Source organism: Lonchura striata, chromosome 8 (assembly GCF_046129695.1).
Source record: "Lonchura striata isolate bLonStr1 chromosome 8, bLonStr1.mat, whole genome shotgun sequence".
In the NCBI taxonomy this organism is placed as follows: Eukaryota; Metazoa; Chordata; class Aves; order Passeriformes; family Estrildidae; genus Lonchura; species Lonchura striata.
The window spans coordinates 28,958,745-28,986,688 of NC_134610.1; the positions used below are offsets into that span (position 1 = coordinate 28,958,745).

Here is a 27,944-nt window from a genome sequence, read left to right on the forward strand (position 1 = left end):
GCTCCTTCCTCATCCACAGCTCTCCTGGCTGTGCTTGGAGCAACCAGGCTACCTACTGACCTTGGAGGCAAACAGGTACACAACCTGAGCCCTGAACAAGGAGGACGGATTTCTCCCTAGGAGAAATAAGGAGCAGAAGGCAGAGGAGGAAATAAAAGTGACAGGATTGCTGTGTGAGTCAGAAAGAACAACATTAATACCAAGTGGGGAAGGACAAAGACTGATGGAAGGGAAAGCCCATTTGACCATGAGTGGGTGTGGAGGAGTTGGGGACTGGGTCTCCAAGGAAGGGCCATCAGAGCAGGAAAATTCCTCTTCCTGAAGGTATAAAAGATACTAAGCTCAGAACATCCCCCCACCACAGCAGCTCCAGCACAGAGGAAGCCCTGCACACCCCACAGCCACAAGCATGGAGCTTCCCTGGGGTTGGCTGCCCTTGCACAGGAGTTTCCCAGCCTCAGGGAAGGACTGGCTGGAGCCTGCATGGCACAGCCAATGTCTTGCATGTGTGAAAGGCTGAAAAGCTGTATTTCAATAGTTCAGCAAGGACAGTTCTTATGTGTCTAAGCCAGAGGGCAGAGAAGTTTTTCAGAAGGTGGGAAATGTCAGACTCTGTCCCCGCTCAGTTCAGCAGATGAGCTCCTCTATCACATCACCCTCTCTCTGCAGGATAAAGTTGCTGGAAAATTACCTAGCTCTACTCATCCATATGCCTGTTCAGGGCTCTGACTCCTTTTATCTGAATATCTTACGTGTCTTTGACCAACCAGAATTTTAGTAGACTTTTGATATGACTCACCAAAGATACCTTCTGTGTCCTTTTCACACTTGTCAGGTGTACAGAGTTTGGCAGGGATTCCTGAGCACTGCTTATCTCTCATCCATAAACTATTGGAAACACATGATGGAGGAACAAGTATCCCTAAAAAAAAAAACAAAACAGGTGACTAAAACACAAACAATCAAGATATTTTTCATATTTTCTTATTGGCAAGTATGTGTAGTTTGAGGACAAATATTTGAAGATGCTAAATGGCAAGCAGAATTAGCTTTTCTGCAGATAAATGTCTTTATTTAATTACAGAAAACTCACTGGCAGAATTCTTTTAGTGTTCATTGGTGCTTTCCCCATAAATGCCAATTCAGCAAAGGGATTCTTAATTTGTAAATGTGCATCACTAATTTTGATTTTCAGTCAGTAATCTCAGCCTGAGATTGTCTATGCACATATACATTCTGTACACACAGAAATTCTTGCATCTTGTTCTGTTTTACAGAAAGCAGTTAAATCTTGTACATTAAGCAGATTTTGTAAGAAATTAGTAAGTATTGAAAAGAAACCTGTTCTAAGCAATAATCTGAAACCAGAATTTTGCTTTTAAACACTTCAGGAGGTCCATAAGCATATTTCAAATGATACTTTAATAACTGATGCTTAAATGCTTTTAAAGCAGTACTGTAATTAGAGGTGTCTCTTTGAAACTTTCAGTTAAATAATTGCACACTAATGTAAAGAAAAACAGCTTTTCACTAAATAATTTTGCTTTCATCAGCTGAGACTAATACACTTAATAAGCAGTTGTTATTAAACTAAACATTCAATAATGAGTTATTACAGCTATATTAAATTCTTAGGGCCAAGTGCTGCAGCTTGTACTCCTGGAAGTAGGCAAAGTTCCCACTGCCTGAATGGGAGCTTTGACTGTACATTAATTGTAGGACTCGTCTCAAAACTAGCTTGAAAAACTAATAAGGAAAAATGAGACTGTGTTGAAGCTGAGTTTGAAAAAAGACATTTCAGTTCTCATATATTCCTTCTGCCTTATGTCATATACTTACATTCCATCTGCATATATTTCTTGCACCATTCATCATTGTATAAAAGCTAAAAAGGAAGTGCCTAGTTCTAACTTAATGAAATTTCAATTTAACACACCTACTCTAAAAGTCATCACAGGAAATAAGATATCTCTGGAGATCTTGCTCAGTTATTGTTTCTTGAATATGAGCTTGTTTTTGAGTAAGAATACCATTCAGATCTAAAAATTAATTTTAAAATCACTTTTGAATCAATAAAAATTCTGCTAAAACCAACAAAATTCTGAACTCGGTTGACTTAAAAGAGAGATTTCTGTAAAATTTATCATCTTACGGACAGATATTTTTATTCAAAGTGTAAAGTTCTGTGAACATTAGCAAATATTCTTTCACATTGTTGAAAATGCATTGACTTTTAATAATGATAAACTTTTTAAATATGAAGAGGTGTCCAAGCCAGCTGCAAACACTTCCACTGAAATTTAACTATAGCATTTTAAAAGACATGAGAAAGTTATTATGGTAGGACAAATATATAGTAGCACTTGGTGGGACATTCCAGTTAGTACCACCAAAGAGCTGAACCAAAGGACTTCACTGATTTATGATATGATTTATTTAATAATATATTTATTTAATGATTCTAGTTGCATTTCTTGTGTATAAAATTTGAGTATTAACTCTGCAAAATATTTTTACTAGATCGGTATTGGATAATGGAGTTTTAGGTTTTGTTCTTGTGTATAATTTCTGAGCCATCATGGCATCTTCTTCATCACTTATTAGCAAGAATTAACTTTCCAGCTTTAAAACACAAGTATTTTACTTTCTGCTAAAGTGACAAGAATATGCATAGATTTATTATCCTTGTGAGACATGAAGATAATAATTTGAATTTGAAAACAGTATTTGGTTCCTTTTAAAGTTTAATTCTTGTAGTCAAAAACAATTTAGTATAGCAATAGTCCTTGAAATGTTGAAATGCTTTTGAGACTTGATTGAGACTTGATCCCTGAATTACTACTATGTAAAAGGAACTACTCCTTTTTTTTTTTTTTTGTTTCAAATAATGTTGTTTGGGAGTTCAGGCTGCACAATACACAAATGCCTCAGTGTGGATCCCAAGTGGAGTTTGTGCTTGTTATTTAAATGAGGTGTCTTTGAGCTTGTTAAGTAGAGTAGCATTTGAGCTCTCTCATCCTAGAGCTCTACAAGGTGAATGACTTGCACAAGGACTCCTTGTCACTCCTTTTCAATTTACCTTCAAACTCCCTCAAGCCCTAAAAGAATCAGTTTCACTATAACAAGAGTTTAGCCTTTAACATGCAAAGCTCACAAGCCCTTAGTCTTCAAAAGGCCAATTTAACAGGAACAAGAAGAAAACCCACAACACAAACTTGTTTTGTTAAGTCTGTAGGTGCACTGCATAGTTTGTGGAAATTCTAGATTCTCCCCAAGTCTGACATTGGAAGTTTGAATCTAAAAGTAGGAAAGGTTGGAGGTTTCTTTGCATTACTGAATATACTGATATATGAATTGAGTCTTACTCAATACCATACAGATTTAAAGCAGTTTCAATGACTGACTAATTAGAATCACTGAAATATAATTAATGGAGTACACCATTGATTCACCAAGGGCAGTAGTGGCAAAGCATGCCACTGCCTTTCTTTGACAAAAACTGGTTTGTGGGTTTAGGGGAAATGACAGACCTAACTTCTCTATGTCCTGCCAATGAAACTGATACATCTCATGAGATTCTGTGGTTTAGCTGAAGAACATCAGAAGGATGGTAAGGAAGGTAAGATTCTGGCTAATGTGAAGCTAATGGTAAGTCATAAAAACTGGGAATAATGAGGCTGCAGAGGACTTAGTGAAAAGGTCGACCTGGCATTAGATATCAGTCAATATTTTGTCAATTATGTGACAGAAAATTAGAACGTGCAATTGAAATTGCTCATGATGTGAAGCTGGAAATGTTCATCGATATGGGAAGTAAACATTAGGACAATAAGGAATGCACTAATAAGATCCTGTACTATGAGAAGCTTCTCCATCCATCCTAGGGAAAGTTTAGCAAAATTATTTTCTCATCCAGGACTGTTCAGTTTGATATTGTATTTACACTGCAAAAAGGTTCCAGAATCATCAACCCATAAAAGGGCTTTGGCTCTAGTATTTTGAAGCACAAGGTTATTTGAAAAGGCAGTGATTGTGATGATCTCTGTGGCTCTGTAAGTACATGCTACCACTGTAAGGGTCAGCACATCCTTGCTGGGAAATGGACACACACAGCACCAGCAGACCCTCCTTCAATAAGAACAGAGAGCCAGCCCTCTACTTTCATTTTTAGGATACAGGCCTAATTACCTCCAGGTCCAGATCATTGCCTTCCTGTAGGAAATTTCAGCTGGAAATCTGAAACATCTTGCATTTCTCTCATAGTTGCACCAACAGGCAAAATGATACAGGCTCTGCAATAATTAATTTACAAAAATAATAGTAAATTGTAAATATACCATCACATGAGAAAATCATTACAGGTTGTGTAACTCACCTGAAAGAGATCAACCACTGTGTTCTGCCACCTGCAGCTGTGAGTGCTTGAGCTGAATTTGATCCATGCAAAGTCTCAGAGACTAATTCCTGCAGAAATATTGTGGTGGAATTGCAAGTTCACTCTTGAGAACTATTATGTTTTGGTGTGTTGTCAGAGTCTGAGCTTAGGGCTAGAGTTCATTAAAGTATTGTCAGACTGCTGCAAGAAAAGAACAGCTTATGTGGACTTTTCCACTCAAACTAATGCTTTGAATATCTTCTATTGCTCCTGACAAGTTTTAAGTTACAATATCAGTCACATATAAGATGTTGAAAGGTTGGTAAGGGAACTAATAAAAGTTTGCTATTTATCAGGCAAGTGCCTTGTTATAAGAAGCTGCAATAATTTGAGTAGCAATGATGGTTTCTAAGAGGATTGCCACATACATAATGCCAGAGATTTCTAGTACTTTCTCATCCCTGTGGGAGGATGGACATATATATCTGGAATTTGCTTTATAATGATGCACAAAAAAGGCAGTTCAAAATCCCAAATAAATTCTTATCTGTCCTTTTAAACCAAGACATGTGATTAAATTTCCAAATGGATACAAGTTCATGCTACTCCCACTCTAAAAAAATATTTCAAAAGCTTTTTAATAATATTTGTTCATGGTTTTATTATTTTCCCTTCATATTTATTCTTTCCTCTTTATGTTCAATATGTGTTATTAAGTCAATGAAATTTAAGAGGAGCTTCTGAAAGAGAAATGGGTACACCTTACTTTACTGAGCAGCTATACCAAATTACAGGGCAATGTCTGTTCTTACAGTGGGATAAATCTGGAGGAAATGGGCTCAAACTGGTAATGCCAATATCTTTTTGCACTGGGATAGCAAAGTAGGGCTTGGATTCAATAATTTGTCATAGCAAATGAAATGGGGAAGGCAATGTGCTCTTGGTCTGCAGTGCTCAGGTACTTGAACTAAATGCAGCTCACAGGTACCACTCATTCCCCAAGAAACCTCCATCCCACACTGTAGGTTCTGTTTCTCTCATGAGAGTCGTCTCTTGACCAGATTTACCTTTCCTGTAAGCCAGCAAATGGTGAAAAAATAAAACAAAAATATATGAGTTGTGAACTGTACTATTGGATTGACTAGGCTTGCTGATAAAAAGCCCGTAACTAAAATAAAGACATTATATTAGATTAATGATCCAGCTACCATACAGCAGCAGCAGCAGCAATGTGTTTTAGTTACAGTATTTTTTGGCTGGCTGAATAAAATAGCTTATTTACTTATAAATACTTAAAGAGAAGCAAAAACACCCTAAATGACTTACATAATGATCCTTCTTAAGAAATGATGAGATATTCACTTCTGAATCTATTCATGAAAACAAATTAATACAACCATAACAAGAATATATACATTTATTTACCAGCCAGATGACAGAGGAAGGTTTTACTAAAATAAGAAATACTCATAACTGTGTCAATTTTCTTACTCAGAAATATTCCTGAAATGAATTGTTAGAAGTTTTTTTTCCTATTAAGGATGCTTCTGTGGGTAATGCATAGAAAAAATTAACTAACTTAACCTCCCATTGTGATATTGTTCCAACTGACACCCTAACCTTGACCCATCTGTTCCCTTCTGTATTACATTCACTTGGTATTTGTATATTGGGCTCACTTGTATGGTATTTCCCCATGCCATGTGATATTTTGTAAAGCAGCAATCATGTTTTGACAATTCTGGTAAAATTACTATGTAGATTATACATTGATATGTATTTATATATATATTTAAAGAGGACTTTAAATAAAAATGTTTAACTGAGAAGTTCAGTTATTTACTACACAAAACTCTAACCCTCAAATGACAATTCCTTAAGCATCCCACAAATAAAGAACTAAAGAAATACATTATAGTGCTTAATTTTCATTGTTTTGCACAGTGCTTAACATAGTTGCAGTCTCCACCTCCCCAGCACTTGTGAGTGAGGTGATGTGCACAAACTCCCAGATTTTCACTGAATGCAGGAGAATTCTGTTTCAGCATAGTCCATAGTGAAGGAGCTGGTGAACTGCTCCAGTGAGTCCAGAGTGACCTGGAAAGGCATTTTCAAATCTGTGTTTTCCCTGTCCACAGGGGTTACAAACCTAAATCTGGATTTGCTGTGGGGTGAGGGAGCTCTCCATTGCCCCTGCAATATGGCTTAGAAGAACTGAGGTGCCTGTGTTTAGATTAGGGGACACTTGGAAATTATTTTTGTTCTTTGACAAGCACCAGGAGATGGAGCTCCAGACTGCACAGCACAATTTTTTTGGTGCCAGAACAATGAAACCTGTTATTTCTGCACTGTTAAATGGTTCTTTCTTTTCAGCTCATCGTTTACAGGATTTCTTTAAATCATCTCTCTATTTATGGGAATTAAATGCTCCTTCTTTGAAGCACTGTATTAACCCCAGGGAGCAATTGCTCATGTTTTTCTTTATGGATCTACAGCCTAAAGTTAAAGAAAAAAATCTGATTAGGGAGAAATCAGAGCAGACATTGATTGGGGATTATTCTGGTAGTATACAGTAACTTTATCATCTTCTCAGTTTTACAGGTATATGGAAATGCTCAGAAAGTAAAATTCTTTGGAAAATATGGTCAGGTACATCCCTACTGTCTCCCTTTAGAAATGGAAAGCACAATTTTTATTAATGTAAAAGCATAGTAATTAGAAGGGGGAGAAGAAAACAACATGAAAATTCTTTATGCTACAGCTTGTATATTCCTTCACTGGCATTTCAAAAATGGGAGGTTCACATTTTGGGGCTTCTAATAATTTTAGGTCACATTTAATCACTTCTGTGAAGAAAAAAAAAAAAAAGTCATTGCTTTGTTCAAAGCAGTGAATTTTGGAGCTGTCTGAGAAATCAACAGCTACTATGGAGGTCTAACCAGAAAACTGTTGTCATATGTACAACAGTTTTCTGGTTAGAAAACTTATGAGAGTTTCTAGCTTTCTGGTTAGAAAATTTATGAGAGCAACAGTCTCATAAATCCCTTAAAAAGTAAACCCTTCATGAAAAAAAATTAGTTAATTCTGGTTAGCCTCCCACCTCATGAGAGGCCTGATACAGCAATTAACCTTGTTTTTAACTGATATTTAAACTTAAAGTGTATGCACATGCTTTGATCTCTAGTCAGATTTTTGATACCAATCAGGGAGATTGTGTCTAACATCTCAGAACTGCAGGTTTCTCAGAGCATATTGCTATTAATATTTTCTCAGTAAAACAGTTACATGTTGAGAATAAAACTTTAAAAAGCTATAAAGAGGCTTAAGAACATAATTCATGCTGACTTTAACTTTTTGTGTATGTGTAAATATATTTTCATTAAATTACAGTAATTGAAACTGATTTTTTTCCCTCCTCTGTGCTATGTAAGATTAGGAGATATAGTAAAAAACAGATCTTGTTTTTATGCTATAGTGTTTCCAAAGTGTGATATTAATTCTGGCAAAAATAGTCTACAAAAAAGCTTTATGCTAGTTATAAATGTTTGACATAGGAAATATGTGAAAGACCAATTATTGGCTGATCAGAAATATCTCTTGACATTTTTAGAGTGCAATGTGCAATGTGAGAAGGGTTCATGAATTTAATTATGACTTTTTCAAATAGAGTTCTCCAACTCCATGGGAGCCACCACACTTACTCTTTCAAGGAAAGATAAGATTTTTATGATAGGGGGAGGGAACAGAACATGTCTTCAGCTTGAAATGGTTATCACTTTTTAGATCAATCACCCTTATGTAAGTTTTTCCAGTGGTAGCAAGATATTAAGATATTTACAGCCAACATATATCACACTGAATGGATTGTATGAAGGACAGAAAAATGAGAATATACACAACATGCAGACTATAGAGCTTTCATTAAGAGTCTAAATAAGATCACTGTTAAATAACTTACCTCAGACTGTCCTGCCAAAGATTTGAGAATGAAGTCCTGCTGTAAGTATAATATTTCTTTTTTATATTTTTTAAATTTGACTTACCAGTATACCATCAAAATTTCATTTTCCTAAATTACTCTTCCGTGTTTATACTCAAAATACTTGGAAATACAAAAAAAGAGCATACAAAGTATTATTTTCCTGACTTGTGAAATTTATGGAATGAATTGGCCATTTGGGCTCCTAGAACTATGAAAAGTTTTTTTTTTGTGAAGACTGTGGGCTGCCCTCATAGCCTTGTTAGCACAGCACACCTGGATGTGATCACAGCAGTGCATCTTGAGTGAATGCACAGATTCTGCTTGACCCAGCTGCCCAGGGCAGCAAAGAACAAGAGGAGAACTCACTCTAGACAGTTAATTCAGAGCCCTGCCTGTGGTCTGCCACCAGCACAGGTACCACCTCTGTGTGCTGGTATTGTTCTGCTGCTGGGTCCTTGTGCTGTAGAACACAGCTTCCTCTTCATATCAAAATAAGAAACTGGGCTCAAGAAATGCTCCAAAGTCAGAAAAATATTAGTTTCAATATGTGCATCTTCCCAGGCTTTGGCTTGTTGTGGGTAAGTGGTGCAAGAAAAATAACTAGTCCCAGTTTTGTCTATTAAGAGGTGGTCAAATAAATAAAACACTGCTATATTTACACTACTTCATATATGTTATGCAATCATGAAGAGAAAAAGCCTCTTCTGGTCTGTTGAATTGTAAATTCTCCCTATGTGAGACAAATTTCTGTATCCAAATACAGTTAACAATGCAAAATGATGAGAATTCCTGTTTCAGTATGATAACAGGATCACAGAAAGTGCTCTTGTTACTTCCAGAAAATAGGGTGGGTATATATAGAATATGCCTGGTAGCAGCTTCTATAATTAACATCCAAAAGTAGTTAGCATTGTAATTCCCTGTTTTCAATCACTTATAGCTTTATGAAATATTTCCCTTTTGTGCTGCAATTTTCATCCTGGATTTATGCCAATGTCAGCGTTTCAAATTACAAAGAAAGAGTCTTCTGTATTCCCCAGAAGACTGAAAATACATACTCACAAGAGTGACTGCTCCATGCAGTTCTGTGCCCAAAGTTCTGCTTGAATCTTGCATTTTGCCAAGGAGTGGACCTTGCCAAGGCCCATGACTTTGTCTCAGGAGTCAGAGTTACTGATCTGTTCATATAGAAAAGGAAGAGTATATACTGAATGACCTTATGCTCAGGCAATCGACACAGGGGTTTTTGTCCCCTACTTTCCCCACAGGAAAACCTTTTTTGGTGAAGAAAATTGGAAAAATCTATCTAAACTCACACCTTTCTCTTTTAACTAGCACTAACAGCTGCCTTACATACTGATAGTCACTGTTGCTTGCGTTCCAGTAGCAGGATACATGGACACTTGAAAAGAAACCAGGCAAAATTTCCATATCTGAGCAATGCTCACACACATACTTAAGCATTGTCCCAGTTTAGAGCAGAAAGAAAGAAAAGACTTTTGGTGTGTTCACAGCTTTCATAAATACCTACAAAGTATAGAATTCTTGTGTCTTCAGTCATAAATATGTCTGTTAAACATGCAGTTCTTAAAGGTCAAGTAGGACTGTTTAAATTTCTTGTAATTACAACCTTTATTCTGAAAGGATATTAGTGTGTGCTTACTCTTAAACTGTTTGTGAAATACAGCAAAATGAAAAAAATTCCCTAGGTCTAGGGAATATTTGTAAAGCTATAGCTTAATCCATGGTGAAAGGAAAAATATTTTGCCTATAAAGCTGATAGAACCCAGCTTGATAGGTAAAACACTTTTTTATTAATTGATGTAAACATTAAAAATAAATTATCTCATCTATACATGTGGAAGTGCACACAAAGAAGCTGTGATGTTTCATGGAGAGCTTAAGGGAACTTCTAAGGTGTTCTCTTCCTCTTTACCTTCAGAATCTCTGCCACCCAGGGAGATCCAGAAAATGCTCTAGCTCAGAAAAGAAAATAAAAACTTCTAGATGGGCTACTCTCCCCAGTGACCTGCTGCTTTTAGGCCCTTGGCTCTGCTGATCCATAACTTATTGCTCTGAGCCCAGTTTCTCTCCAATGAATTTGCTTCAATTCATACTAGAAATGGAAGGGAGAAGTGATGTAACTCCAAAACCATTATCTTCTTCCCTGTGGATTGGTACATGAACATGAAATTTGTACAATGTACACAAAAATGTACAAACAAACCAGCAGTGCCTAAAGATTCCCTGCTATGCCAGCAGCTGTACAAATAAAAGCACATATATAAAGGAGTCATAATCTTGGCTAAGTGTAAGATACAACAAGAAGAAAAAACATCCTGACTAGTAGTAATTTTAGCTTGACTTTGGGCAGAGAACCTATGGATGTAGGTACAAAGGCAAATCCATCAGTACTTTGTGTTCAGCAATAGAAAAGTAAAACTTTGCTCACTCAAGGATACTTAATGTTTTAGGAGTGGCTTCCATTGTTAAATATTTTAGGCAGATCAGAGTCAAAAAGTGACCAGATGCATAAATATGCAGCAAGCTGGAAAAGATGCTTTAGAAAGGCCCCCAACGGATGAGGAGCTGATTCCAGCAGATGCAGAAGAGTCAGTCACTCTTGCCCAGCTCTGAGCACCACACACAGATGCTTCCTGCACTGCAGCAGAGCAGACACCTCTGCACACCTGACCCAGACAATTCCCACAGTTTTTACCTGGAACTCTTACCTTAAATAAAGAGATATGAAGCAGAGTGTGTATTTCAGCCCCCTTTTTTTCCCCTCTTTTTTTTTTTTTTTTTTTAAATCTTTTACCTAGTCTTGAAAATAATTATCTGCTGACCAGTTCAGTTTAAGTTGTGTATTAAAGGTGCCTGATTTCCTGTGCATATGCATCTCCTAGACTATCCTGGCAGTTTAAATATTGGGCCCCTTCAGCTGAGTCTGAGGCTTGCCATTGCAAGCCTGATATCTTTCATTTTGCAACAGCAATAAAAGCCACAAACACACTAAGTTTTTTTCTTGACTTTGTCTCATTGATATTAAACTGTGGTTTCTGATAGTTTTCTTCTTCTTTGGCTCCACAGGTCACTCCTAATGATTTTTCCCTATTACGATTGGTATGTTTAGCCCAACAGAACTGGACAGGAGTCCATTTGCACCCATAATACAGTTTTTCATTCGGATAAACCAATTTTCAAGTGAAGGAAAACCCAGTTCCTTGTCGTAATAAATGGTGTAAATGGCCAAATCATCAGAGCTAAATAGAGGATCCAAAAGACCTCTTGTTTGATAACCTATTGCCAGCCACCAGACAAAAAAAGAATTCTCTGGTAACATTCGAAAACACCTAAAGTCAGAAAAACAGGGATTTAGCAAGTGATACTTCCTGTAAATTATACAGCATATCCCTAAGGATAGGAAATATGAATGTGTGGAATTAAATGACAGTTTTCAGATTGGTTTTAGCCAGAGGTTAAGCCAAAGGCTAAACTTGTCCTTACTGAGCAGGAGGCCACAGGCACAATGCTCACAGCTGAAGTGTCTAATTACCATGGTCAGATCAGGTTGAACACTGGCCTTGATGTGTGTTGGATTTCTCTGCCAGGTCTGAGACCGTGCTAGTGTTATCTCTTAAAATCCTTTTTGGTTATTGATCAGCATTTGTCCAAGAACCTTTCGGGGCGCACTCAAGGGGTTACACAAATGATTGGCAAACATCCACAAAAAGGAACTTGGTGTGAGTGAGCATCAGGCATTCAGTGGTCAAATTCAGATTTGAGTATTCAATTTGGATAATAGTTCATTGCAGCACTGAAAGTGGTGGCCATTGGAATAAGGAGCTTCTGAAACAACCAAGGGTCATACCCATAAGTCTATTTTCACACATCATCAACCCAATTTAAGGGTGCTAGCTAATACACAGAACTTGTAAACCTTTCTGCTTCTGGAGACAATGGTGGTGCTATTGTTTGATGTGCCTCTAAGTAATTGCTTGATGGTTCTGCTTAAGTAGAAAATTTGACCTTTTCCTATTTTTTTTTCCTACTATCAGTAAATTATGCCCAGCTGAATTCTAAAAGCTTCAAGCTCTTATTCTTCTCTAATGAGTAAGCTATTTACTTCATTAGAATGATACTAGGCTTACAGAGGTAGAGTTTTCACATAGCAATAAAATGGCATGAGAGTGGTTATAATGGCACTTCAAGATATCCCTCTTGCATTCAGTAATTTATTATTATTCCCTCAATTATATGCTCAATATAGAGGTTAAGTATTGTCAGGTTTTCATCACCTTCATATACAAAAGTATATATAAATTGGAGAGACCCTTTTAATGGTGATATTTGCTTCCAAATAATGGCCATTGTGCTGGATGAGTTGTTTTCAAGACTCAACTCATGCCTGCAACACTGCTCTGGTACTCTGACATATTTTAGCAACCTCAGTAGAAGGGACCAGACTTTGATGACAAAAAGCTGCAGGTTTGAGGCTTCCCAAGACCTCATGGAGTTTTCTCTTTCTGATTATATCCCATTCCTTCATACCGAGTTCGACATTTTGTACAAAGGGTGGTGATGCCACCTGTCAAACAAAATTCCTCATTCTACTAATTCTAGGAAATCAGCCTCACTTTTTAAAGAGCACAGAGGTTTCTTTTCTGAAGCTCCATGCTCTCTGGAGGCTATTTCTTGACAGGTAGAGTATGATGGCTTCCAGTTGCTCAAAAGTATGTCTCTTGCCATCCTTGTACATGGCTAATTGCATTCTATAAAAATGGTTTGCAAGTGATTTGTGAGGGAGATACACATTATAGCTTGCACTTCATGTTCATTCCCAAATTCATTTGTCTCACATAAGTGTTTTCTAAAAGTCAAGAACTAAAAAATATAACTAGGAATAGTTTTCAGAAGTCTATTACTGCAAGTTCTTCTACAGGGAAATGAGCAAAATAAAGTTTAAATGCTTCTTCATTCCCCTTGATCCAATTATAACTTCTTTACCTAATGTTACACAAGACTGATTTAAAGATAACTGTCCGGATTGATCTGAGAAGAAATGCATTAAATCATTTCTGTTATTACAATATACACAAAATGCATTAAAGTAATGAGACCAGCCTGACAGAAACTCACGAACACAGACTTTCACAGGGGAGGTTGAAATGTCATTTTTAACACACCCAGCAGAGAGATTACAGCTTTTGTAGAAGAAAAAATTACACACTTTTTGGAGGCTCCCTAATAAAGGATCACTCAGGCTTATTGTAATGGTTTCAAAATTATATAGTATTTTAATCCTTTGAATCTGTCCTTGCATTATGTAAGTTAGATTTCTATCAACACTTCAACATCCCCTCTTAGTCAAATTACTATATTTTCATTATTTTTTCATAGGAGTAGCAGTACTTATTATTAACTGTCTCAGTTCTAGAGACCTTGTTCTCTCTTTCAGGAAATTAGTGGGGTTTTTGTTTCAGTTTGGGTTTTAGATCAGCAGTAAAGTTACATACTTCATCAAAGAACTTTGAAAACTAGCTCTTAAAACTAAAGTCAGCTGAATGGCTGCTGGTAACAGCACAAAATGCCTGATTCTTCCCTCAGAAGGAGTTTCTCCAGCTCCAAGCAAGTTAAGCAATTGCAGCATGAGCACTATTCAATACCCAGCACAGTCATACTTCTTGATGAACAAGAAGTTTTTGCTACCAAAGCAATGGTGAGGGATAAGATGGAGGTCTAATAAACATGCTGGACAAATTAGGAGACATGAGTACTAAATATCAAGAAAATCTGAGCATTTGCATTTCTCTCTAATGCATTTTTTATGTTCAAAACCCTACTTTCTTATTCCATCTATTGCTAAAGTACCTGTCACAATCGAGAAGGCCACAATACACAGGGTATCATCATACAGTTTCAGAAGGCTTCAGCCCGTGCAGAATAACACCTTACCACTTCAGAGGGCTTCAGATATCCACCCTTCTTGTACTCTAGCTCAACCTTTTATACCCCTCATGTTGATGCAGTGCACCTGTGTGCCCTTTGGTGGTTGCTCAGTGTCCCTGGGCACTCCCTGGCTCACTGCTGTCAGTGCTGCTCACCTGCTGCTCACAGCTGAGCCCCTGGGGATGAGGCTGGGCTGCAGCCCCATCCCAATCCCACACACCGAGTGCCACAGCACAGCCCCATCCCAATCCCAATCCCACACACCGAGTGCCACAGCCCAGCCCCATCCCAATCCCACACACCGAGTGCCACAGCCCAGCCCCATCCCAATCCCAATCCCACACACCGAGTGCCACAGCCCAGCCCCATCCCAATCCCAATCCCACACACCATGTGCCTACAAGTATCCAGCTGGTCAATTGACAATGAATGTCTGAAAGTTCAGCAAAAATATAAACCAAGTACAGACCTTTTTTATAAATAAACAAATAAGCTAAAAAATTAATTTTGAGAGGAGATAGCTTCTAGGTTTATCTGCAGTAACTTTGGTGTGGGCCCAGGTGTGCCTCAGCTCTGATCTGGGGTGAATGCATAAGTCTAGGCTGTAGTTTAAGAGGTGCTAACCCTTTCCAATTTCCCCTATTATTAAATAGCAACCTCAATAAAAGATTACATTTTTAAGATAATCACTGTGCAATTTCCAGAAAGCACAATTAATCAGTACTTTCCTGATCCTTGCAGGCCAGGACAAAGGAGAGTTTGGTTGACTCCTTTGACCATCACAATCCATTTTCTCATTCTATTGTCTGTGAGAGATGGCCTGGGCCTTTTGCTGTTGTCACTGACAGTCAGACACATGATGTGGTGACTGACTGGAGACAGGCAGCCATCGATCACCAAGAAAAACTGTGTGTTCTGGCAGGGCTCAGGCACATCCAGGAGAAACAGCCTTAAGGACATTAGGGGCTGCTTCTGTGTTTCCATGTTAGAGATTTCAATGCACTTCTGGTGTCATGGCCCATTCTTTGGCTCATATTCTAGAGAGAGAGAGAGAGAGAGGGAGCGAGGCTCTCTGTACCTGGAGAGAGGCTCCAGGTAGAGAACCTCGAGTTCAGGATTTTATGCTCTCCTCTGAGAGTGGATGCAACTGTCTGGCAAAATTTGCCCCTGAAAACTTGAGTTTTGCCTTGTGCCTATTTACCAAATGCAGTGTGAATGAAGACACAGTTGTGGAAAAATCATGCTCAGCATGAATTCAGGTGTGGTTCAGAATGATGCACTTGAATTTCAGAAAGCTTAATGCTCATTAACTGCAGAGAGTTTGCTGTGTCTCCCCAAACTAAGACATGTTTCTCCTAAAAACTACTTAGTTCTTGAGGACTGGTTCAGCATAAGAGTAGCATGGTGTATGAAGGGCTATAGTTTAAAATAACTGCTGACAAAGAAACTTCAGTGGGAAACTTGCCAGGCTTATAAAAGGAAAAGATACCACAGCAGAATATAAAAACAGATAAATAATAAATTGCAACTTCGTCTGAAGCTGTGGAGTGTGCTAGTATTTACGGTTTTGAAAGGTTTTATGGAGAAAATATTTTATTTTTTATGTTGTGAAATATATAGCAACATAAAAATGTAATGGTTGGCTTAACCTATAAAGAGTTTTTTAATCAGTAAGTTCCTGACAGAAGGTGGAATTTGTATCTCAGTACAGATTTTTTTTTTCTTTTAATTTTCAAAGTTCAGGATGCCTTGAAGTTAGCCTGACGTTATAGGATAAATTTTCAAAGCTCCATGCAGGAGAGATGCCAACATGAAAAACATCAAGTAAAAGCTGAGTTATGTTTGTGCATCTCCTGTGTTGTGTTTTGATAATTTCTCCCATATATCTGCATAAAGATAGGGTTTGTGAGCACAGTGAAATTATAGATTGAGCCGGCTATTTTCCTTCTTCCATGTTATGTGGAAATTAATAAAGTAATTAAATGTTACATTTACTGTTCATTGAATTACTTGGTTGTTTGGTAATTATTAGTGTGATTACAAAGTGACATAAACAACCGTGTGGCTCAAATGTGCAATTATGTACAATATATGCTGAGCTGACACACACAGAACATATTCCCCTGATTTTGCAGGCAATTAATAAGTGCTCATGCAAAGCAGCCTGTGCTAAGAGCTGTAGATGCTGCAACAGAGTCCATTTCTTGTTCAGCTTGTGCTTGTGCTTGCACTGAAGCACACTGCCAGTGAAGTCAAACAGAGCCAATTTGAGCTGTTCACTGCAAAAGGTCATTTAAATAAAAATAAAGGCAGTTCTGCTCACCAGCAGCGTCCTTGTCTGGCTGCTTTGTCTCTCCTGCTGGGACACCTGTATATAATGTCACACTGTTCTAAGAAAGTGGTAATATCGAATTAGCAGAGATTTTGAGGATTTATATGATTCTGGCCTTGATTTCTCTAGTAATGTTGCACAATTCTGAAAAAGAGACATTTTCTATGTTTGCACATGGCAATATTCATGTTATACTTTCATATTTTCTGGTCTATTTACTGTAAAATAAGATTACACGTAACTGCAACTACTGTTTGCTTTCTGATTATAAGAGAGATCGGTTCTTCCATTTCCTGATATAATTTTTGGTAGGACAGCAGTTGTTCATGAAAAATGAATGAAGTAATGACTCACAAGGTTGAACCACAGCTATCCCATAAACCACAGCTGTGTTGTATTTTGTAAGGGAGGGCAGCAACAATTAAACACTTTTATACCAGACATCTGGTGGGCTCCACCTTTGTTAGGAACAAATGAACTTTGTGTATATTTAATGTATCTGACTGTGAATGTGGAGGTGCTCTGCTCCACTCCGTTAACTGCACTGGCCTTGAGTTGGATTTTGCTGGCTGGGATGCATATTAAACCTAAAGAGCTAATGTAGGCAGCAAGGGTGACAGTTGGGCACACTGTCTTCTTCTGCAGCCACTCAAATTATGCAGAAGAGAATGAGCCATCCTGGTACCTCATTTTTTCCCTTCCTTTTCCTTTTTCATCTTGCATCCATTCTACACCATGCTGAAATTTTATGCTTTTCATTGCAGTCAAGTGTTTGGCAGTTTAAGGCTGTGAATAATCCATTCATGTGTCTCGACACACTAGTTATTCTCACTAGGCTGGTAGGGAGATAAAGAAGAGCAACATAGAACTAGGATTGTACGTGTATGTTACAGACATCTTCTTCTAAAAACTCTGAAACCTCTGGGATAATATGACCTTGAAGAAAAATCTTCCACCAGCACCACAGCACAGTAAATTTGCTTCACCCTGGGCTGATGACTTCAGCTGTGTTTTCTGCATTGGCTCACTAATGTCTATAAATCTTGCATATTTTGCTGCTAGTGCAGGTCCAGGTGTGGCTTTTGGTGTCACTAGTTGTTGCTGTTTCTTCAATCCCTTTGGCAATTTGAGTCATTTCCTGAAGAACTTGCACAGACTGATTTATGAGGGCATTTGGCTTTTGCAGAGAAGGAAGTAAGAGAGGGAGGGTCTTGGATCTGTGTCCCAGACAGCTCTGAATGTGGAGGAACCAATGCAATTCCAATCTGTAGATTGCCAGTATTGCTGTGCTTCACACTCACTGTGACCTTCAGGCCTGTGCTGTGCTGCACAAACCTCTTGGGCACAGGATAAACACACCCAGCTCAGTGAGCAGAGGGGTCTGTGGCAGGTCCTGCTCTCTTCCTCCACTGTCTCACCTCTGTGGCACCTTGCCTTTAGCCAGGGGGGCAGCAAGGAGTTGGCATGTGAGCACCCTTGCTGTTTGGCAGTGGAAGGGATGAATAGAGTCATTTTTGTGGAGGAAAGTCACACAAAGTTGAATGGCAAAGGGTAGAATCTCTTCTATGGACATGATGTGCTGCACACACAGAGGTCCCACGGGTGTTTAACTGCTCATAGTTCCTGCTGTCTAGAAGAACACAAGAGTTTCTATGCTAATCCATCCTTGTATTGCCAGCTCTAATAAATGGCATAACGTTGTCCTTCCTCCACAAAGCCTCAGAGGATTTCTTACTGCAAGCACCTCTTATTGCAAGCACCTTAACAGCCCAGCACCTCCAGCTGCAAAACACCCACACCCTGGGGGATCCAGAGCAAGAAAATAGTGCTCAAATGAGATAACCTGAATATCTTATACAGTCTTGGCTGAACTACTGATCTGCACTGTGACATGGCACAATAAGCTCCTGGTGAAGGTATTCCCTGTGTATTATCATTAGCTACAAGAGAACAAGTACAATGGACTGAGCCAGGATTTATTGAGTCCTGATTCATTAAGAGGCAGAGGCAGGTAGGCTACAGCAATGAAGTAGGATAAGCCATGCAGGGGATAACACTCAAATTTAATGCCAGGAAGCAGCTTCTGTGAAGATGAAAAGACAACATTCATCCTGACATTTCTCATGCTTTCTGAATATTTTTTTTTTTTTTAATGCAGTGGCAAACTATGCTGTTGGAGGCAGAAAATGGATGGTCTGAGTGGAGAAGCTGTAAAAGAAAGAGCTTCTGCTATAGCCCTTATCTGCCCTGCTGGGTGCACACAATGTGGCATTGTATTAAACCCTTACAAAGTGCTGTTGCCCTCCTAGGTCTCTGGCTTTTTTTTGAAGGCCTGTAAAATGGTATGCAAAGGGATAGTTTTTGAACAATACAATCAAGCTATGTAAAATAGTTTTCAGTCTATTAGCAATTAGGCCAGGGCTCTGCACCAGATTTAAAGAATCAGATTTGTCTCTGAATGCTAAGAGGAACTGTGGAGAAATTAATTAAGAAAGAAATAGTGTTGAGCTAATACTAACCCAGTTTCTGGGTTCATTTTCTAATTGCCATGTTCTTGTAAAATGCTTAGAAAAGCAGAAACAAAATTCAGTGTTTGCTCTTCTTTCACCCCTTGCCTTGTTTTATTTTGTCAGCACTATGGTGTGACAGACAGAGACAGGGATGAAAAACCTGCCATTTAGCTGTTTCTCAAACACAGCAACCACATCCAGTGCTTGAGAGCTTGCAGGCTGATTGAAATTCTGATATATGTATCAGAAAATGGAGTAATCATATTGGTTTTCCTATTGGGCAAACTCTCAGCCCTTCAGTCATATTTGTGTGAATGCTTTCTTTAGCTCTTTTCTGCAGATCCCAACAAAGTAAGTCCCTTGCACTCTTAAAAGTAAGTGGGAAACAGAAGATCAATCCTGTAGACCTTGACCTACCATCCTGGGTAAGCTTTCCTTTCAAGAGGAAGGAAAATGGCTCTTTCCATTAAGAAGTTTTCCTTTTCTTCATTTTGCTGCAGTAAATTTGTGCCTGCTTTGTGGGCTGGTAGAAAGGCAGGGCTTATCACATATTTTAGACACGGATCTCATCTTTTTCTGGGCATCTTTTTGAAAAAAAAAAAGATTGTAAACAGATATGGAAAAGTCAGAGGATACAATTGTCACTGGTGTGATGATGCCACTTTATCTGTTGTTTTTCTATAGACAAACCTCTAAGGTGTCACCTCTTGATGGTTCTTTGAAACACCAAACATCACCTTCCATTAATTTCCTTGGGAACAAAGTGCACTCAGTGTAATGTAGCTTTGGCACTGGAATCAACGGGAATGATTTTTTTGACCTCAGTTTGCTCTGGACAGGGTCCGTGGTGACCAGCAGCAAATTTATGGTGCCACCTAGCCCTTCAGGGTATGCATGAGTCATCTCTGTGATGCTGAGGCAATCACAGTAAATAAGAAGAGACAGCTTCTTTCTCAACAGGTGAACCAAATCCCCAACGTAAATTTTTTTTTCCCCTCAAGAAAGCAAAAGGTTAATTTGAACTGCTCATGGTCTTCCATGAATCAAATGAAGTAATCCCATGCCTGAGGTTTAAAAGCATCCGTAAATTAGAAGGGTGTAGTGTGCAGATCAAAAAGAGGGTTATCAAAGATTAATAAAAAGAGAGAGAGAGAGGCAAGGGAGGCAAAGAGACTCTGCTAGAGTCTCAAAACTCCAACCTGGAAAGTACAGTTTAAATACTTGGGGTCCAGTTAACACACACTGCATTGTAGAGCTCGGGGCAACAATACTAAAATATCAGAAGGAAGACATAAGATAATTTGAGAATGTGGAAAATAAAGTCTGTAAACAAAAAAACAAAAACAAAATGAGGAATGAATATATGAGAATATGTGGAGAAAAAAACTTCTCAGCTATTTTATCCGGTATTAAGCCTGGTTATTTTTTAACGCTAGCTCTATCTGAAAGGCAAATTATATAATGAAAAGAAAGGGAAAACCAGCTTTTTTTTTTATGGAGAGTAATTCATTAGATGGAATGAAAAACTGATTTCTTAGAGAAAAAAAAAAAAAAGCTGATCATGCAAAGGGAAAAACCTTGTATCACAGAAGGAGTAGTGATGACTCTGTGAGACCAACACATTTTGTGTTCTCTAATGGTGACAAAAATTTCCCCAGGCCAAATTAAATTGCCAGGAGTATTGCAGGGGACTGTTCATGTATCCTGATTTTTAGCTAGTAACTGAAGTCCTGTACACACCCTAATGCTTAGTATTAAACAGTGTGAATTAGTTCATGCTACAACATGCAGGGTACTGGATGGGATTTAGGAGCCACTGTGCAAAGCAAGCAAGGTAATTGTGTCCTTTTGCAATGGAGATGTCACAGCAGTCCCCAAACCAACAAGGCTTTCATCTTGCATCTTCTTGCACATGCCTGACTTGGTCCACTTGGGCAGAAGCTATGTTGTCTTAATAAGACAGAATCTTTCCCTCGCAACAAAAAAATCACACCAAACCCACAATTATGCTATTGAAACACTGCAGCTCAATTACTTTGCATGCTTGCCTCTGGTTAAAATTTTATTGAAGTGAGCAATCTTCAGGAGCCCATATTTTGCACAGCAATCTGTGTTGCCAAGCAGCAGTTGGAAGAGCAGAAGATGGAGCAGAAAACCAAAAGACATTGCAGAAGGAATTTCAAAACACTGTGGAAGGGTGAGAGAACTCTCTTACCTTATTTGTTTTTCACAGATAATTGTTTATGATTGAAATGTGTTGGGAGAAAACATTAGCATTTGAGATGGAACAAGCAGATTAAAACTTCCCTCTCCTAGTGGCTGTAAAAGTGTTGACCTACCAAGACTGCAGCTACATCAGGGTCTTGGCAGATCAGGGGATTGTCCTGGCACAGCTCTCAGCTGCCATGCATGACACCCTGCCAAGGTGGAGTGGCTCTGTGCTTAACAGGAAATCTCTGCATTTCACACCCCCACAAATGGAAGCAAAGCAGTTTCAGAGGAGAGGGAATAGAAGGCATGAAGAACAAAACACGCAGCAAAGACTTGCATATTTCATGAGGATTCATTTTCAGTGGACGTCCCTGTATAGAATGCTCTGATATGCCATCTTTCTGAGAGTTTGGCTGTAATATGAGAGTGCACACAATCTTGGATTGTGTTATCACACACAGAAAATGCCTTTCAAGGGTTTTGTCTTAGCAAGCAGATAAAGGCCTTGACCCTGTGCAGAGTGCTGTGTGTAAGCCCTCATTGCTGGTACCCAGCAGCAGCAGCTTGTGCTTGTTAGTACCTGCAACACTGAAAGAGCCTGGCCCATTTCCCCTTTTTATTCCAGCACAGCTGGGCTCTACTGGTGTGTCTCCTCCACTGAGGTCAGAGCCTGTCTGCCAAGCTCCTAATTATCTTATACCACCTTCTTTTCTCTAGAAAAGAATGTTTTAAGTGGTGAGTGTTTTAAAAGCTGTGCAGGTAGCCTGCCCTAAAAGTTGTGTGCATGTCAGTAACCTGGCTCTACATGTTTCTCAGTGGGGACATTAACCCCCAAGGCTGATGTTTTGGGGCAAGGTTCAGAAGGATGCATTCAAGTCAGAATGTCTCCAGCCTGGTACTTCTGCTTTATCTTCAGTTTATCGTGTAACTTGTCACAGATTTAAACAATACCATCATCCTTATTGTCCTCCACTGGAAATTCTTTCAATGGCCAAGAAAAGCATGGCTTCTCTAAAATTCTTAGTAAGGCCCTGATCCATTGCTTGTGGAGGTACAAGTGAAGTTCCCTCTTGCCTAAACGAGCATTGGACTGGATCCTGAAAGGAGACCAACCCTCATCTTAGAGTGTTTGGTCACCTTTGTTGGTTTGTGGCTGAACTGGCCTGCAAACTGCTGGAAAACCTGGACTGGTTATTTCAACAGCCATAATGGTGCAGACTGAAGTCATGTTAGTAACTCATCAGCTAACAAAATCAGTGAACATGTTCAGATTATTTCCCTTTAATGTGATGCTAATTTATTGCTGAGGCATCATACTTGATTTTTTTATGTGTCAATAATTAAAAAATAGTGATTTGAATAAGAGACTCAGTTGTTCAATTAGAAAACTGTACTAGGTGAAAAAAAATAAAATAAAATAAAATAAAATGTATAAAATGTGGCACCATGGAGATAACAGGCAATTAACTTTTAAAAGTGCACTCAAATCTGTCATTTGGTTACAGAAATTGTCCAAAATATGGTGAATAACAAATCAAAACAATTGTTCCTCACTATTACTATCAATTCAATTAAAGTCTAAACCAACTTTTCATCATGACTATTTTGAAAGCTTTGAAAACTGCTGTATTTCAGCATTCCCATTCATGGTCTTCAGTGTCTAGAAATTAATTTGAGAAAGCAACCAAAAAACTGAAGCATAAACCACTATCAACTTTGTACTCCAAGAGAAAGCCATTTCAAAGTTTTATATCGACATTAATCACCAGCTGTCAGTTAAATAGCTAAATAGGCCAACTCTAAATACACCAAGATTTCACTGCTGATATTTTGAATCTGCATTTAAATCACTCTTCACTCCCACTCTATAAGCCAATATTACTCCTATTTTTTGTGAAGTCATGTTCCTGATTTCTTCTGAGCCTGCACTGAGGTTATGTCCTGCATGGTATCAGAGGTTGTGCTGTTACAGCCAGATGTCAGCAATGAAACAATTCCTGCTGTATTCTGGGTATGATAAAATAGCAAGATTCCAGCTCTTGGAAAATCTCTATTAGTACAGCAATGGTTCTGTTTATTTGTAGCCCAGGTTTTTCATTGTTCCTAAGCTTTTATTGATTTTTTTCCCCCCTCAATGCTGTGCTTTGATTGCATAAATGCATGCAGGCCTCAGTATGCATCTGGAGAGGTATTTGTTATTTATACTGCATATGATCACCAATGTAGTTATCAAACTTCAGTCACCCAGCCAGGGAGCAGAAACAGCTGCTAAATATCCATTTGCACAGTGTGCTCCATGCATAGATAAAGCCAGGCCTCTCAAAATGGGCACGGGCTGGATTATGCCTTAAAAGATCTTTGTAATTTTATAGAAGATACTTAAACTAAAACCACTACAGCTGCAAGGGGCTTGCCCTCCAAAACAGACCCCTCAGCCACCCCACTTCCCTCACACCCAGTTTTGCTAGCTGGCTTGTTCAACAGTTGCTGCTCATACATTTTTTGTCCTGAAGCAAGGTGCAGGATGAGAAAGGCACCAGCCAGTGTGTGTGTTCTGTGCCAGAGACATGCTCAGCATGGAAGCCTGGGGCAATTCTTTAGAGGGAATGTGAATGCCATGAGAGCATAAACAGCAATGGCATGCAATAGGATTGTGTCCTTTGAGGAAATGTTATATTTCATATATATATATATATATATATATATATATATGTGTGTGTGTGTGTGTGTGTGTGTGTGTGTGTGTATGTATATTTCAGATATTCATATATTACATATTTGAAAAATGTGTATTTGATGCAAGGCTGCTACTTAAAGATCTCACTTTACCTAAAATTTTGTCTTCATGCCATCAAAAGTTTGGTTCTAAGTTGCTGTTCAGCTGTCTAAGGTGGTTCTAAGGTGCTGTTTCAAAGTTACATATAAGTACCCTTGAGATTTTTACTCCACAAATCAAGGAGTAGTTTACAAACCAATTTCTCATCTTTGAAAGTGTTAGTGAGGCCTTTTGTACATGATGCATTTATTTTGTTGCAGTTGTGATAACAGTGAAAGAGAAATTGAACAGGTGTGGTACAGCAGACAGAAAAGCCTTGATTTAAAACCCTTAAACAGTTTCAATCAACAGGAACATTAAGCATCTTGCAGAATAATCAAATGTTTCCTAGTGCAAGTATTGATGAATAACAGCTCACAAATTTGGAGTGGCACAGCAACCCCCTCTCTGATTGTAATTGCTCTGACTACCTTTGCAAAGTGAAGAGCATGTGCCTGTGTGTTTGCACACCTGAAAAAGAAGCCCAGACTCTGACAGTAGTCTGATCATCAGCTGCACAGCTGAAGCTCTACTTAACTACAGAGGGTCTAAATTATTCATCATTGCACAGGCTGGAGCAGCAGTGACTGAGCATTCCTGGGTAGGACAGGACTCACCTGTCTCCACTGACTGCCCAAACCCATATTTGCAACTGTAGAGATAAATGGTAAAGATGTGCACATAATAATTTTCTAATATGGACTAAGTAAAAACTATTTTAAAAAATCATACAAGTGAAAAACCTCACAAAGAGGCAGACATTGTTTTCACAAGAGTGTTGTTACATCTGGAGTATCTCTCTGTTTCTACTTAACATATATTATGTGGTTTTGTGTAGATGAATTCCCTATTTAAAGTATGGTTTCAATGAGTAAACTAAGCACAACAAGTCATGCTGTTCTTTTCTCTTCCTTTAACTCTTGTGAGGAGTTAAAGCCTCTTTTTTTTTATGCTGAGTTGGAATAGTGTTGGGCAGATTCTTTCCTATCCTTAATGGCTTTTTATTCTCACAGTTAAAACTTCCAGTTAGGATTTGAACATCTGAATAGTTAGGGTTGGAAAAGACCTCCAAGATTGTCATGTCCAACCTTTGACCAAACATCAGTTCTTCAACTAAACAGCACCAAGTGCCACACTGAGTTGTTCCTGGAACCCTTCCAGGGATGGTGATTCCACCAGCACCCTGTCCAGCCCATTCTAATCCCTGAACACTGTTTTGGCATAGAAATTCTTCCTGTTGTCCAGCCTGAACCTCGTCTAGCACAGCTTGAGTCCATGTCCTCTTGTCCTATTGCTAGTCCTGAGACCCACCTTCCAGGGAGTTGTAGAGACTGATAAGGACAAGATGAACACACCCACAATATTCTGAAATCAACTGGAAAAAACTACAACAAACAAATTAACCCACAAGGCCTACTTACATGATGAAGTAGTCCAATCCTCAAAGTGCTTCGTTGCTTTGTGTCCTCAGTATTGGAATTTATCTCTTCTTTTTAGCCTTCTTCTGTATGAGGTAGAATAAAATACAGCATGTTTTAAAAAGCTGAAATAATGGTTGTTGAAAAATAAAAATATTTCCTTTGAAAATTCAAACTCACTACCATTCAAAAATGGTAGGAGCTTTATATCTGCCCCCAGCAAAGACACTAGCAAGCAGCTCACAGTGGGTGAATATTTTGAAGATTATGAGGAAATGGGTTATTTTATCTACATAACAATTTTGTAGCCTGATTCAAAGGCTGTGTAACTGGAAAGCTTGTAATGGTTGAGCATATACTGCATGTTGGCTATCTTTGATGAATTTTGTTTGCTCTAGGAAAGAAAAAAAGAGTAAATAAATACTCATTCCATCTTAATAAACCTAACAATAAATCTATTATGTGTAAAAGTATGCCAATGATCTTGAAAGTTCAAAGCCAATCTTCTAAAAATTGTGCAGACATGACATCCTAAGATATTGTGCAGCTGGAATGCTGGGTCTTACCTCAATTCCATAAATCTAGAGTTATCCTTTTGTTATCATTTTCTCTTTCCACAGAAATAATTTGTTACAAATTAAGTTCTAACAAATTGCCTTGTTATCTTTGCTGTACAATCAGTTCTTCCAAACCGCAGGCACAAACCTTTGGAAAGTTTACAAAGATTGATGTGGTGTGTTGGATGTGCACCAATAAGCCAAGATTGCTACATGTGATTGTTTCATAACAATTATCACAGATATTTTAAAGACAGCTTTTCTTTCTTTTGGAAAATGTGGGCTGGAAAAAGAAGCAGCAGACTTTTAAACAGACCTTATGATTATGACTAAATTATCTTTTCAAGGACATTTACATTTCAGCCTGCACCTGTTTTTTCTTAGGAGAAACTAGTCTTTCTGTGCTCTAGTTTCTTTTTTTTTGTTTTTCTTCCCCCAGTCTCTGGACCCCCATTTATATTTGTATTCCTCTTTTAGGGCAGGGGATAACCTCAAGCAGAGGGGCCACAAAGATTTTCTGACAGCCATCCTGTCTTTACCCTCTGATGTCCTGTGGGTTTTCAAGTGCTATTGCTCTCTTTCAGCCCCTAAACGTCCCCTGACAGAAATATTTAGTGTGCACATTTATATTCTTTCCTCCAGCATACTCACTCAGAAGACTGTCATACCCACCTCAAAGAAAAATATGTGCCCTCAGGAACAGGATAATCTCCTGAGTGAGCAAGCCCAGGGCTTGAAAGGGTGAGTTGTTCCCATGCTGACTCTGGCCACTGGATGTCAAACTTGCTTTAGCATTTTCAGGGAGCAATTTGCATAGCACCAGGCTTCACTGTAAAGCTTTTCTTTTTCTTTTTTTTTTTTTTTTCCCTGTTTATCACAGCTTGCCTGCTTTAAAAGAAAAGATTTTGTTGCTAGCCTTTTTTTTTAATGGATTCTGCTGGATGTATATATTCTCTGTGATCCTCCATGCTGATGCAGGTTAGCCAGACCCTTTGTAGCTGCCCAGGACCCTTCCAAGAGGAGGATGCCTGCAGCACTGGCCCAGGCACTGACTGCCCCTCGGTTCTGCACTCTTAACCTGATTGTTCAAAAGCAGAGGTAGATGAAAGGCTTTATACATATAGTTCTGGCTGAGCTTTATGGGAAAAAGGATCCACTGAGTTCAGTGGGGGCAGGATTAGAATGGAGCACTGGCACATTCTGAAAACAAAAGCAATGCCTGTAGGGCTGCCCAGGATATCCCCACGTTTTGAGTGACATTGATTTCCTGCTGTGCGCACATGCAAAACCTACATCTCCTCAGTAGGGAAGAGAGCATCATATTTATTTTATGCCTGGAGAAAAAGCCAGCCTGCTGACTCCTTAAGATGCACATTAGATTTATGTCTTCCTCTAGGAATTAATGAAACTTCAGGAATTATGATGAATGATATGGAGTGATTTATGAATGTCCATCACAGTTAGTCATTGTGCTTGTTGAGGAGGTTTCCAGGTTTTATGAACGCTGCTTTTGCAGGTTCATTGCCCCTTATATATGAACAATAAATGTCCTGTTTCATGGTGGAAAAATGGCTTGATAAAAAAAAAAAAAATAGGCAATGTCATAAGGAACATTTATAAACAGCTCCAGTGTAAAGCTGTGATCAGATAACAGCCATTCAGAAAAAAATGAGGAGCTGTCATGCTGGAAAGAGTCCTTCAGAGCAGAGCAGTGATAGATAATAAAAACCAGTGCTCATATTGTGGATTGGGAACTTGCTGCTTGACCCTACTTGCTATAAAGTTTGATCCTTCA

General features: G+C 38.6%; 1 long non-coding RNA gene across 1 annotated transcript; it reads right to left on the reverse strand.

Annotated features, from left to right (window-relative positions):
* Positions 1–804: 804 nt before the first annotated feature.
* On the reverse strand, positions 805–25,612 carry LOC144246654 (uncharacterized). Its single transcript, XR_013340322.1, has 3 exons — positions 25,596–25,612; positions 4,189–4,292; positions 805–922 (listed from the first exon to the last, which is right to left on the reverse strand). It is a non-coding gene; the product is annotated as an uncharacterized LOC144246654 (long non-coding RNA).
* Positions 25,613–27,944: the final 2,332 nt, after the last annotated feature.